The sequence below is a fragment of the Glossina fuscipes genome, unplaced genomic scaffold (genome assembly GCF_014805625.2).
Source record: "Glossina fuscipes isolate IAEA_lab_2018 unplaced genomic scaffold, Yale_Gfus_2 61541, whole genome shotgun sequence".
Classification (NCBI taxonomy): Eukaryota; Metazoa; Arthropoda; class Insecta; order Diptera; family Glossinidae; genus Glossina; species Glossina fuscipes.
The window spans coordinates 678752-691472 of NW_024003752.1; the positions used below are offsets into that span (position 1 = coordinate 678752).

General features: G+C 33.7%; 1 long non-coding RNA gene across 1 annotated transcript; it reads left to right on the forward strand.

Annotated features, from left to right (window-relative positions):
• Positions 1 to 375: 375 nt before the first annotated feature.
• On the forward strand, positions 376 to 11197 carry LOC119643718. The gene is made up of 4 exons (XR_005248392.1): positions 376 to 1047; positions 1749 to 1879; positions 9255 to 9382; positions 10070 to 11197. It is a non-coding gene; the product is annotated as an uncharacterized LOC119643718 (long non-coding RNA).
• The last annotated feature ends 1524 nt before the right edge of the window (positions 11198 to 12721 follow it).

The following is a 12721-nucleotide window of genomic DNA, read 5'->3' on the forward strand; positions in this document are numbered from 1 at the left end:
AAAGAATCACAGGTTTTTTTACCCTTTGTAACGTCCGTCTACGTTTGAGGTATAGGGGTTGCGTAGGTCGGCTTTGACCACTGCTCTATCCCAATAGAGTATGTAATATCATAATCACAGTATACCGTTATGGAAAACCTATGTTCACAACTTTCTCTCTCTCTGCATAACGTTATTATGCATGATTTTGTTTTTTCTAGAATGTTTGCTCTTGTTGTTTTTTTAAGAAAAAGGAAAATAGGAAAGTTGATATTACGAGATCAAAAAAAGTAAACGTTTTGCTTTAAGTGTGAGTCAAAAAAATTGCTGAAAAGTTAATTGTAAAATATCGGAATTTCATTTTGTCATGAAAAATTTTTGCTTTTTTTTAAAATAAATTGCTGAAATATCTATCAATTAAAACTTTTAAAAAATGTATGACTGTGTGCCAAAACGGAGGTGTCTTCTAATGAATTTCATCCAATACGTTTATGAAAACTAGTAAAGTAATAGACAAAAAAGACAACAAGCAAAGCAACGTGAAATTTAAGCAATAGGCAAAAGGAAAAACATTAAATAAAATATTTATAATGTCTGTATATACAGAAGTGTTTAAAAGCAAAATTCTATTGTTAGGGCCAAAGAATATAAAATAAATTTTAATAAAGATCTTACACAATAAATGGCATGAAATCAAACTCCCTGAAAAATAAAACTAATAAACGCTATTAATTATGTACGCAGAACATGTATCAATTGCATGTACTTTATGTTTAGTTGTAACCGCGTGTTTGAAATAAAAATGCATGTAAAATCGGATTAGTTTAGAAAAGAATAAAAAGGAAAAAAGAAAGTATAACGTTTTCTAATTTTTTAGCCATAATACTGGCTTCATTGCCTGCCATCAATATACCATTTTGTGTTCCTCTTTATGGTCAGTTCGCATCATTATTTATCGATCATACCGTTGGCATTGGCACGTCTTCGACAACCTTCTTTTTACCAATATTTGGTGGGAAAAAAAAACTTGAATCCCGTCTGCAAAAGTGGATCATCGTCAAACTGAGAGTAAGGAGCATATTGATTATCGTGTTGATGGTTTGCTTTTTGCGGAATGGTATTTTATAGGTTACGATACGGAAAGCATCGCTAGTGTGCCAGTAGCTGTCACAATCGAGTCATCGACTGACTGTATCGTAGATGGGGTGTTTGGTTTTGTATTAGGTTATCTTATACATTGATATTTATGTACCTTTTAGGCTGTTTCCATATATGGTTAAGCATATACAAATATCGCTAAAACTAGTTTTATATGCCAAAAAAAAGAAGTTGAAACACAAATTATGTAGAAATAGAAATTTAATTATTTTTTTATTGATCAATTACAAGAAAAAAAGAAACAAACAGACAAATTTAGCAATCCGTAGGTACCGCTGAGATGGGGCACGAGTGGGTGTGCGTGTGGGTGTGACTACATGACGGGGAATACGGACTAACGGACGAAGGGCCTTATAGACGGACTTACATGTCCGGTAAGATGTATAGAAGGTAGCATGTTTCAAGTTACGTTTTGTGAGCAGGAACGCTTTTTTAAAAAAAATATGTATGAAACAAGATAAAGCAAATTATTTGATTATAAAATGACGACTCTATTTTAGAAATTATTTCTTTAAATTATGACGCGATTTTACATTATGTAGCCTTTCGCTCTCCACCGAAAGAAAACAAACTTTATCTTCCTCTTCTTTTTATTTTCCTTACTTCTCTAGGAATGCCAACCCCACATGTCTACCAATTATTTCGTTCGTGGTAATTTTTCGTCATTGGATGTACCAACCTTACATTCTAGATCAAGTGTTATGCAAACTAATTTTGATGAGGGCTTTTTCATCGGAAATAGGTATGTAATTAGTCTATGACAACCTCTGACCAGAAATTTTCTATCATAAATGTATGGTCTAAAACATAATTTTGCCGAATAGATGATGATTAACTCTCGTGTCTTGCTGTATGCACCTGTGTGTATGCCATTCATGACATTGTCTTCCTTGATTTGTTTACTTGAGTCTTCATGCTGTCGTTAGGGTGTACACAGCCAACTTCAGCGTGTTACTCAATTGAAATAAAGAAAAGAGTCAAACATAACCTAGAAAGCAAAAAATTAAAAAAATCTTAGTAAAAAAGCATCAATATTTCATCACCACGTGAAATTATGAATATCAGCAATGGATTTCTATATAGTTACTGGATTATGGATCTTAATTTAAGTTAAAAGGTCCAATCCATATCAAACACAAAAAAAAAAAAAAAAAAAAAAAAAAAAAAAAAAGATTTGTTTACTTTTTACAATAATATGTAAACAGCGACAAACGATATTATTTGTGCATGTTAGCGTATTTTGTCTAAAAGAAGATGATACTATTATTCGATGATGCCATGGATAAACAATTCTTCATGGCCATCGTTCTTAAGTCTTGATATATGAAACACGGAATCATTCGTACGTTTTCTAGTTTACAAGATAATCATTTTGGTATATAAGCATACTTTTCTTATTTAATAGAGTCGAATGGAATAGTCTGTTTGCATCAAGAACGCTTCTTTAATTTTTTTAGCACGGAGTTCTAGTTAAGGTGTTTCAACGCGTTGGTAACCTCAGTACGATCTTGATAGTCGATTTGTTTTATTGAAAATCACTTCCTTCCGTTTCATCGTTGAAAGTGGACCCTAATTTTATAACTAAAATGACAAGCTTTGACGAGATTGTATGCTAGCAAGATGAGCAAGGTCTCAACCTTCAAGAGCATCTGCATAACGATAATGTCTATACCATTAACGTCGGTCTATAGAGCACTATTAACTTCACTAAATTTTGTGGCAACTCGAAATTGCCACTTTAAAAGGATTGAAGATTTACGAGACCTATGTGCATACCTTTACTGATGTAGCCAGCTCGTCAGACTGATAATTCCTCTCATACTTCAACTGTATTTCTCAACCAACGCGAAAAATTTAGACAAAAGTGGACCGTAGTTCACCAACTATATGAACAAACGATACATGTGAATAAATACTCGCAGCATGAATACGTTGTGAAATTTTCAAACAATTTTCCGAAATCTGCCGTTGGCTTGTACATGAACAGCCCATATTGTCTTCAGAAAAGATGTGACATTTATGAGTCAATTTAATGGGAGAAGCAGAACGATTAACACGCCGTTTCACTTCCACAAGCGACAATTACACTGCAGCATGAAAAGTTCGGTATGAAAGGAAACGAGAATGAAAACTTGCGGATGCCTTAGTGGAAGAACTTCTCGACCGGCCGAAATGTCCATATGCAGTTTCTGCGAACAAAGAAACCGCTCATGGTGTTAAAAAATTTAGAAGTTCTATCCACTGTTGGCATCTAAAAGCATTATCACGCATAAAGGAATTTATGGCCTTCCTGAAACTGTGGGTAGCAAAGAAAAAGTGTCTGCAAGAACCTTCGCTCCCGTCATTTATACTACCTCATTTCGAACATTAGTAGCCAAAAGGGTTGTTGGGATGCGAGAACTCTCTTCATACACTCAGGGACGTGATCGTTTAAAGGATACCTCCATCGGTGTGTTATATAGAGAAATAATGCCTGGAGAATTTAAGAAATCCTACAATTGGTTCTTTGGACATCTATTTTAACTCAAAAATTAACACCTTTGGCCTAATGAGTCAATCAAAATTAATCAAAATTAATTAATCTACTGGTGACAGATGTAAAAAGAGAGAGATTAGTTTCGAAATTCTGATGCCATTGAATTTGTCATTTATAAGGTTAACCCCAGGAACTCATTCCATTCATTGATGAATATTGTGGCATATATGCGTCATTTTTGGATCAGTGCCAATCTGTATCCCAATAAAAACAATTTCAGCAATCCCTTATTGTCTGCAGAATCCAAAGATGCGCTGCTCATCCTAATCAAAGCTATAAGTTCGACTTTAAACTAGAACTAAAGCAAATCTAAAGGAATCAATATGTTAGCAAAAGTAACGAATGGTCTTGCGTAACAAATTTTGTTAATTATGTAACCTTGCATTATATAGCTTCTTAAGTTCTTGCATGAAAAACAATCCGATATTGAGGAGATATTTTCTCGACTTAGCTTTTGGCGATTTTTGTTTTGCTAGACTTTTTTCCCTTTTTGTTTTTTCAATGGAGAACTGGCAGAGAGGGCGATTAAAAAAGGTTTTTTCAAGCATAAAGACGTGTAAAATTGGACATTGAGAAATTATTGAAAATAACACAAGAGTTCTTGTACAACAATAACAGCTAATCAGTGAAGTGTTTAGCGGTCGTGAAAGTTTGCCAAAAAGTAAATAAAGTTCCTTCTTGCGCATATACATAGATAAACCCGACGGTATTTTATAGCGGTTTAATATATAAAAAAATCGACAAATCTCTTCAGTAGCAAACTGAACTAAATATCTCTTGTGAAATAAATGAGCACTTAGTGGCACACATTTCGTATGGAATCATTTCACCATTAATTTGGTATCCCCTGGATTTATTTATAATCCTGTATATTTATTTATTTGTTTGCTTTATTTATTTACTTAATTAAGTTGCGCTGTAGAACAAGTCATTAGCCGAACGTAAGCTACAAAATAACTTAAAATGTAGTATAAAGAGGTAACAAATAAAAATTACCATGAGATCAATCTGCAACAAAATTCATCACTCATTCATTCAATTAAGATTCAGTAATTAATAGCAATAAATGAGAAAAAATCAAATGCAAATAAGGGTTTTGGTTTAATTTACCGGTATTTGTACAAGATTCAAAAATGTTTAGCAGTTAGTTATGCAATATAACCCTTTTCAACTTATTAATGGACAAACTCGACAGATGAACGTTGGTAATGATCGTTGAAGAAGAAACAAATTGAAGACCTTATAATTGGTGCGGCATTTTAGCAGCTGCAAGAGTTCAATATGTGTTAAGATCCTACTGGGGGTCATTCACGTATAAAATAAATAATAGCGGACTAAGATAACTACCCTGAGGCACACCACCAGAAGTGACAACAATTACTCGGGATTGGCGAGAAATCAGTACCACCCAGGAGACCAGAGAGATAGCTACTGAACCAGGCAATCATACTGTTGCTAAAACCAAGGCGATGTAATTTGTAGACTAACGACATATGATTGACTTTATCGAAAGCTTTGGAAAAGTTGGCGAAAATAATATCAGCTTTTTTATGACCGGAAAATGCTTTGTGCATTGGATTACAAAACTCCAGAAGATTAGTAGCAGTTGATCTTCCTTTACAAGAACCGTGCTGACAGTGCGATATAATTGGCCCTAAATACATTTTGTTAGCAGCAATTTAAATAGCTTGGACAGTGCACTAAGTCTGGCAATTACCTTATAATTCCCAATAAGTTTTCGAGAACCAGTTTATAAAACCGAGAACCAAATAAATAAAACTACTCTTCGAGACCTATGGAAAGTAACCTTTTTCAAACAAGCATTAAAATTATGTGTAAGGGGAGAACATAGTAAATCAGCACAATGTTAGAGAGTAGCAGACGGAACGCCATCAGAACCAGGGTAATTACAAAGTTTCAACGTTAACAATGTTATAAATATTTCTTCTTCTTAAATGGATATAGGTGAAAAAATATCAAACCAGCTTATCGAATAGGGGTAATTATTAGACGAAATATTTGAACATTGATAGACTTCTTCAAAGAAATCTGCATACATGTGAATTATTAACGACGCATCGAATGATTCAGAAATTCCAAAACTCATAACGAAAGGAAATATTTCGACTTTTCGTTTGCAATTTGCGAATTTAAAGAAGTCCTTAAGATTTTTAAGAAGTTTGTATCTGGTTGCTTCAATAAAATTGGAATAACAAGTTACTTTCATGGAATTATGATCTTGTCTAGCACTAGAGTATAACATATAATTCTTAATCAAACCACTCCGAGGGAACTTTTTAAATACCCTACTTTTTTATTGCGGACCATCCCTAAATGCCAAATGTATATATACCAAACAGGAGGCTCCTAAGTGTGACAAGATTTACACGGTATCGAGACGGAATTTGAGGAAAAAAGCTGGCTGTAAATAAAAGATAACGAATCATCAATATCTTCAGAGCGTAAGTCCCAGCCAATTCCACACAGCAATTTCCCAGGTTTGATGTAATTTGTTTTAGCAAATAAATGTTGATCACTAATGACCACTTGATTACGCGGTCCGTTGCTAGCCAGGCAATTTACGGCCACCAATCACGACAGATGTACACTTTTCTTCAGGCGAAACAAAGGGATCACCTTTAAATAAAGATATAGCTAACACAAACCTAATCCGTGAACACCATCAAAAAACTCTTTGTCAATTAATGGATAAGAAAAAAGAATATATCATGCAAGGTCACCGTTAAGAACCCGCGAAGAATTGGGCAGATTAAAGTCACCTAGCACCGTTAACTTCTCACTGGGTGTAAGGTGAGAAGTAATGTTTTCGTCCAAAACTAAGTGCTCTAAGTAAACCGCAATATCAGACACTGAAGAAATGTAAAAACATGTAGTATATGCCATATTACAGGTATGCAGTTTTATTTTAACGTCCACAAACTCATGAGTTGTAGACACAGAAAGACTTGTCAAAGATGAAGGTAATGATTAACCGCAATTAAGTCTCCCTCACAAATCTGTCGCAACTAAAGATTTCAAACTCCGAATGTGGCATCACCAACAGCATCCGCTACCAAGAGAACGGACCAGAGTTGGGCAGCCCACAGCGCACACACAGCTAACGCACTCTAGTCCTGAAACGGTTTTTGCTTGGCACGGGTTAAAAACACAATACCTACTGCCCAAGAATGAAGTCAATCACAATCAATAAAATATACTATTCCAAACAGCTCCTTTCAAACACCTTCCGTGTTGAAAAGCTCGTAGCCTACTTTAAACAGCTGACAACACTTATATCGAGCCCTAGTGCTTCAAATATTAACAAGAAATTCGTATGCTAAGTCGAAGCCATTATCGTCCAACACCGTGATGCGTAAAACACCGCTAAACAGTAAAAGAAATATGTTTAATTTGTATTGCAACGAATAAACAATTATTTTTTATATACAAGCGCCTACAGTAAAATATCAACTGATCGAAAATAGATTTGCCAGAGTGTGTATGTGAATTTTCTGAAAGTAACGCCATATGATTGAAGAATCATTATTTTCAATGAGCTGTACTGGCAAATTTATGCCAATTGATTTTGATCTTGCCTTTCTGTTACATGAATCATGCTTTGATGCCCTTTATAATGTCTAATAAAAACATGTAAGTGAGGCTATCTCCATTTGCATTAATTGTATTTATATTAAATGGTTTAGGTGAAACAATTCTTGTTTATTACGTATGAATATTTATATTGAGATGCATATTTATATATATATATATATATATATAGCTACATCTATACAAACATCCATATTTACAATTAAATAAATTAAACGATAACTCTTCTACATTTTAATGTAATACATTCTGTATATATAATGTAAAAGAAAAACAAGGTGAAATAAACAGTATTTTAATATGTACGAAACGAAAGTATGTTAAAGAAGTCTTCGGACCCAACTTCGGAGAATCCCATAGACATCACGAGCAGAAGAAGATATTAGGCAGAGCGGGAAACGAACAGGAGCACAAGGGTTTCGTATGATAGGTTATGTCCGTCTGCATGTTTATTAAAGGGTAAGAACGTGCTGTTCTTTTAGTTGTCAGAGTTTGAGTACTGTGAGTGAGCCAAAAATATTGAACCCCTCCTCCATCTCATGAACTACCTAGCTCAGCAAAGGCATGTACATCGGTCATATACGCCTCCAATTTTCTTAAAGTAGCACTTTCGAGTCGCCGTTAATAGCGTTCTTTAGCATTAAAATTTTTAAGTACAGCCTTTCCTTTGTAAGTAACCATATAAGTTTAACACTTTGGAGAACAGTATTGGTGAGATTCAAATTTGTTCATATCAAATTCAATATTGGCATATAAATGATTTGACGTAAGCTGACCATCAAAAGTTTGGGAAAAATGGTGGAGACATTAGAATAAGCTAAAACTTATATAATTGTTCAAATTTGGAATCTTGGTATATTTTTACCGTGAGTTTCATGGATACCATCGTTCATTTTCACGAATTGTTCCCCCTCAAGAAGCTATTGCGGAATTGAGATTATAAAATTCAGATGGGAATTGAATGGGTGTGATTGTTGATGTCACTAGGCACTCCCACCCTCAACTTGAACTAGCCTTGAAGGGCTGTGTCTTTACAAGGGATTATCGAATGGCTTACGTGAAAGGAAATACGCTTGCTCACATAATGAATGAACTTTGTGACGTGTTTCTGAAATCAAATTAATACTGCAAATAGTGGTATTTGAACTTCCGCAGTTGATGTTCATACAAATTCCGTGCTAGTTCCACTTTTTCCGGTAGTAGGAGATTGATTATATGGGTAAGTGCAGACTTGGGTAATGCGACCGTGCCGTCAAAATTATATACTAAGTCGGCAAAAATACCTATGGTACTTGAAAACGTAAAGGTGTATACAACCAAGTTCTTTGTCATGCTTAACAGTTTAGATTGAGAAAATTTCCGCTGACATGCAGACAGCAAGCATATTTTCGCAAGTGCGTTAATTTGTCAATTTGCAATGGATTCGAAAACGCAGGTAGAAATGTTTCGAATGAATCACTATTTGGTTTTCTGACTGCACTCCCATTTCTAATTTTTTTTTTTTAATTTTTACGGTTTTTACAATAATGCTATCCTATCATTCGGATGTGTGGGTAGCATATTGGACAATGGAAGTTTTAAATGCGTGAAAGTTCTCTATCTACCTAGTCCAATGCTGCGATCTGTCAAAGTTATACTTAAACTAAATTTAATGTATCGATAGCCTCGTAAGTTGGTCCAGACATGTTCAGTACTATCGGTTGCCAAATGGTTTAGCACTGGTGTTTTATTTTGAATTTTATTCTTAAGTATCTGCGTAATTCGACTGTCTTGTTATAGCCAACAAATGTTTATGTTATATTTATTAAATAATTACATATTCCTGAAGTATTTTAAGAAGTTAATTTTGAGTTGTGTCTTACAAATTTTATACGCATTTTAATATCATCATTGGTTAAAATTTTTGTAACTTAAATTTGGATTCAAATAAATAAATGTGTAGACCTCAACCACGGTAATCATTCTCTTCCAGACAAAATTGACAATAATACCCTTTGAATCAGAAACTGGTTTTACCGCCAATAGAACGTCAACAGCGAAAGTAATCAACTAAAATAATTACACATACGGTAAACTCAATGGATATGTAATGCAAGTAAAGTAAGTAACAATATCCACAAATTCATATAAACAATTAATAAACAATTAACAAACAAGTATATATTAAATAAAACATTAACAATTTTGTTAATACGTTGAGAACTATGACAAAAAACAAAGACAAAATGACTTTAAATCAAGTAAAATTTTTGCAACACTCAATAACTCAATAACTGGTAGATTGGTATATAACGACTACAAAAAAATGGAATTAATTGATGAACACAATACAACAGAAATGAAAATAAAACATATTGTAATGATAAAGAAGTGATTAACATAATATCGAACAATATGATAATAGAATTTGCGACCTGCACTGTTATTATAGTTTATATTTTATTACTAATAGTAATCATAATCGTTGCAACAGTATATCTACTTTTGGTAATAAAAGAAAGACTAAAAGTAGTAAGCACCTAATTTTTAAATATATCAATGATTGTAATTAGAAACTATATATATATTGCAAAAGTAAGGGTAAGTTGCCTGGTGTAATAGTCGTTGAGGTGTAATAGTTAAAAATGCGTGTATGGTAAGGACGCCTACTGTAGCTCCATTCTTTCCTTATTTCAAGTCATGAAAAAGAGCATTGTGACAGTTTGAAGGTTGTCATTAGTTGACACTGTCGGATTGTGTCATTAATTCTTGCTTTCTTTTCATTATTTATTTATGCTTTCTTTTAAGTGCGTGGTTGGGATACGACGAAATCTTAGTAGGAGCAAAGTCAGCAACTGTGGTAAATCCTCGTTGTTGCTTCGTCGACCTTTTTCATGAATGTGTTGCCGTTTTTGCAATAAGTGGTTTAAAAAACCGCAACTGTGCCAAATGTGGTAAAAGGTATCGTACGATGATTCTTTCGGATATCGTCGATGGTGAGATACGTTTTCGAATCCATATCGAAGAACATCTAATGCCATTTTACCTGAGGATAAACTCGTTACGCACGAAGAAGAAGAATGATGGTAAAATTACCAAATTTAACATTTTCAACAAAGATTTGCTAACAACTAACGATAGGGCTATGGCTTCGTATGACTTTTACACGTATCCAAACAGGTTCAATGAAATCTAATATTTCTCCAATATCTTGTTAATCCCTCTTATTATTATGGCAGCGTTTCTTGTTAAGTTTACTGTAATTGATTTTCGCGCATATTGAATTGTAATATTGTTAGAATAACATTTAAGTAATTTTGGAACACATACGGAATTATAACATAATAAAGTTAAATAAATTAATCTCATCTGGTGGCTTTTTTCTAATACTCTTCTCATTAGTCGACTTATAATGTTATACTAAATTTTTGTAATAACCATCTTGCTGTGTGTTAACTCATATTTTAATGCCTCTAGGCTCGCCTCTTGGGGCAATTGCCAGCAACAAATTCTTTCGGACCTCTCTGAAGTGTGATGATTATGTCTTTCTAACAGGTCTACGAAACATGATGAGCTTGTGATGGTAATATACTTGATAGTTCTGCCGCTGTAGGCCTGCCAGAGTCTTGTTGACTGCCGAAGCATAATTAAAGAATAATCAATATTCACACTGCCCTTTTGTACAATTTCACTGCGGCGCTGCTTTGGTGTATGTAGAATAGTGTTGGTGTGCTGGTACTTACAACTAATATACATAGATTCGAATTAGTGCTCGCGTACGTGAATGATGTCATTACAATCGCGTTTGTTCACGAGTAAGCAAAACCCTTTAAAATCTCTTAACACCACAATAAGGACATGGTCCTTTTCCATGATGTCTATGTTTACTTTGACTATTAATTTACCAAAAGTATTTGTGTGTATATTTCGCGACAAGCTATTTGACATATGGTTATAAGGCATTACTTTTCAAGTTCTTCTTGTACACACTTTTTTATAATGAAAACATCAAAACCAGTGTCTCTATAAGACCAGGTTTGTACATCGTTTATTAGAACTTATTTCGTTCTATTTTCTTCTTCGATAAGGTTTATAACTTCTTTGTCTTGATTTCATTTGTCGCAGTTTCTAGAAACATGTCCACTTTAATTACATTCAATATCTGATTTGCATTCTGTATCTTTTTGGTTTCTTCTTCACTTCATTTAATTTCTCACAAAGTTCTTTAAATGTTTTAGGTGCTTATATAGGATACACGCTTTTAATTCATTATCCATTTACTAGGGGTTCGATGATGGATAGTTTATCAATCGTACACGTAGCAGTAATTTTGATCATATAAAATGTGTATTCATGAAACGATTGCTCTTCAAATTTATGTTTTTTTGATAATTTTCTGGGTATTTGGACTTTTATCTACTTTTTACTAGATGAGCTCATCTAGTAACAAAACTCTCAACATTTCGTAATCGCTCACTTGTTCAGCTTCTGGAAAAAGTTTTGCAGCACATGTTATTTTATTATGTGCTTGCATATATTTTTGTTCTTCGGATAAATCATACGTGTTTTCATAAATATAAGTCAGAGAGTGATCTCTTACAGCCAGACCTACACGTTTACTTGACAGAATGGATAGAGTCAGTTAGGAAATAGCCTGTAACTGCACAGGTACTAGACGGTAATGAAGACCTATGCGAATGCCAGTTTGGATTCATAAAGATGCAACATAGATCGTTTCAAACTAGTAATTACTGCATCCACCACAGTTATAGAAGGGGGATGCTGGAAGGGCGGTTGTATAAATACTACATAGTAATTAAACTGGATGCCAAAAATCTTCTTGAACTTGGTCCATTGGCAACATATAAGCGTTGCAATAGCAAAACGCAGATTACCACTGTTTAGATTGAATTCAATATACGTTTAATTCATTACACATAGTTTTTTTATTTAGTGCATATTACTCATTTAATGCGTTACACGTCCTTTTTTGTCTGTTCATTCAAGCAGTTCTTTTAATTACTAACCATAGTCAATAGGTGCACGTCGCGATTTAAACCATTCAAGGTGTATCATCTTTTATTTTATTTTTCTTTTACTTCTATTTACGTTACATGTTTTGTGACAATTTTCAATTGTCGTACAGGAGCAATTGCCGGACATTACAAAATATAATTCAAAATTTGTTTGTATAATACTTGCATGATAATTCTTCTTTAATTTAAGTTAATTTTAGTTTTTAATTTTTAATAAAGTTATATTCTTTGACAGATGCAATCATCATATTTGTTTTGTACTGTCTGAACGTCGTTTGTTAACTCGCTTCTCAGTTAAAGGTGCTCATAGACAGCCTGATCAATAAAGTTGAGATCGTTTGGAATGTATTTTTTGTTGTTTTTTTTCTCTTGAGCTCTTCATGAGATCAATATGCAACCACACATTACCAGGTAAATATTGTGG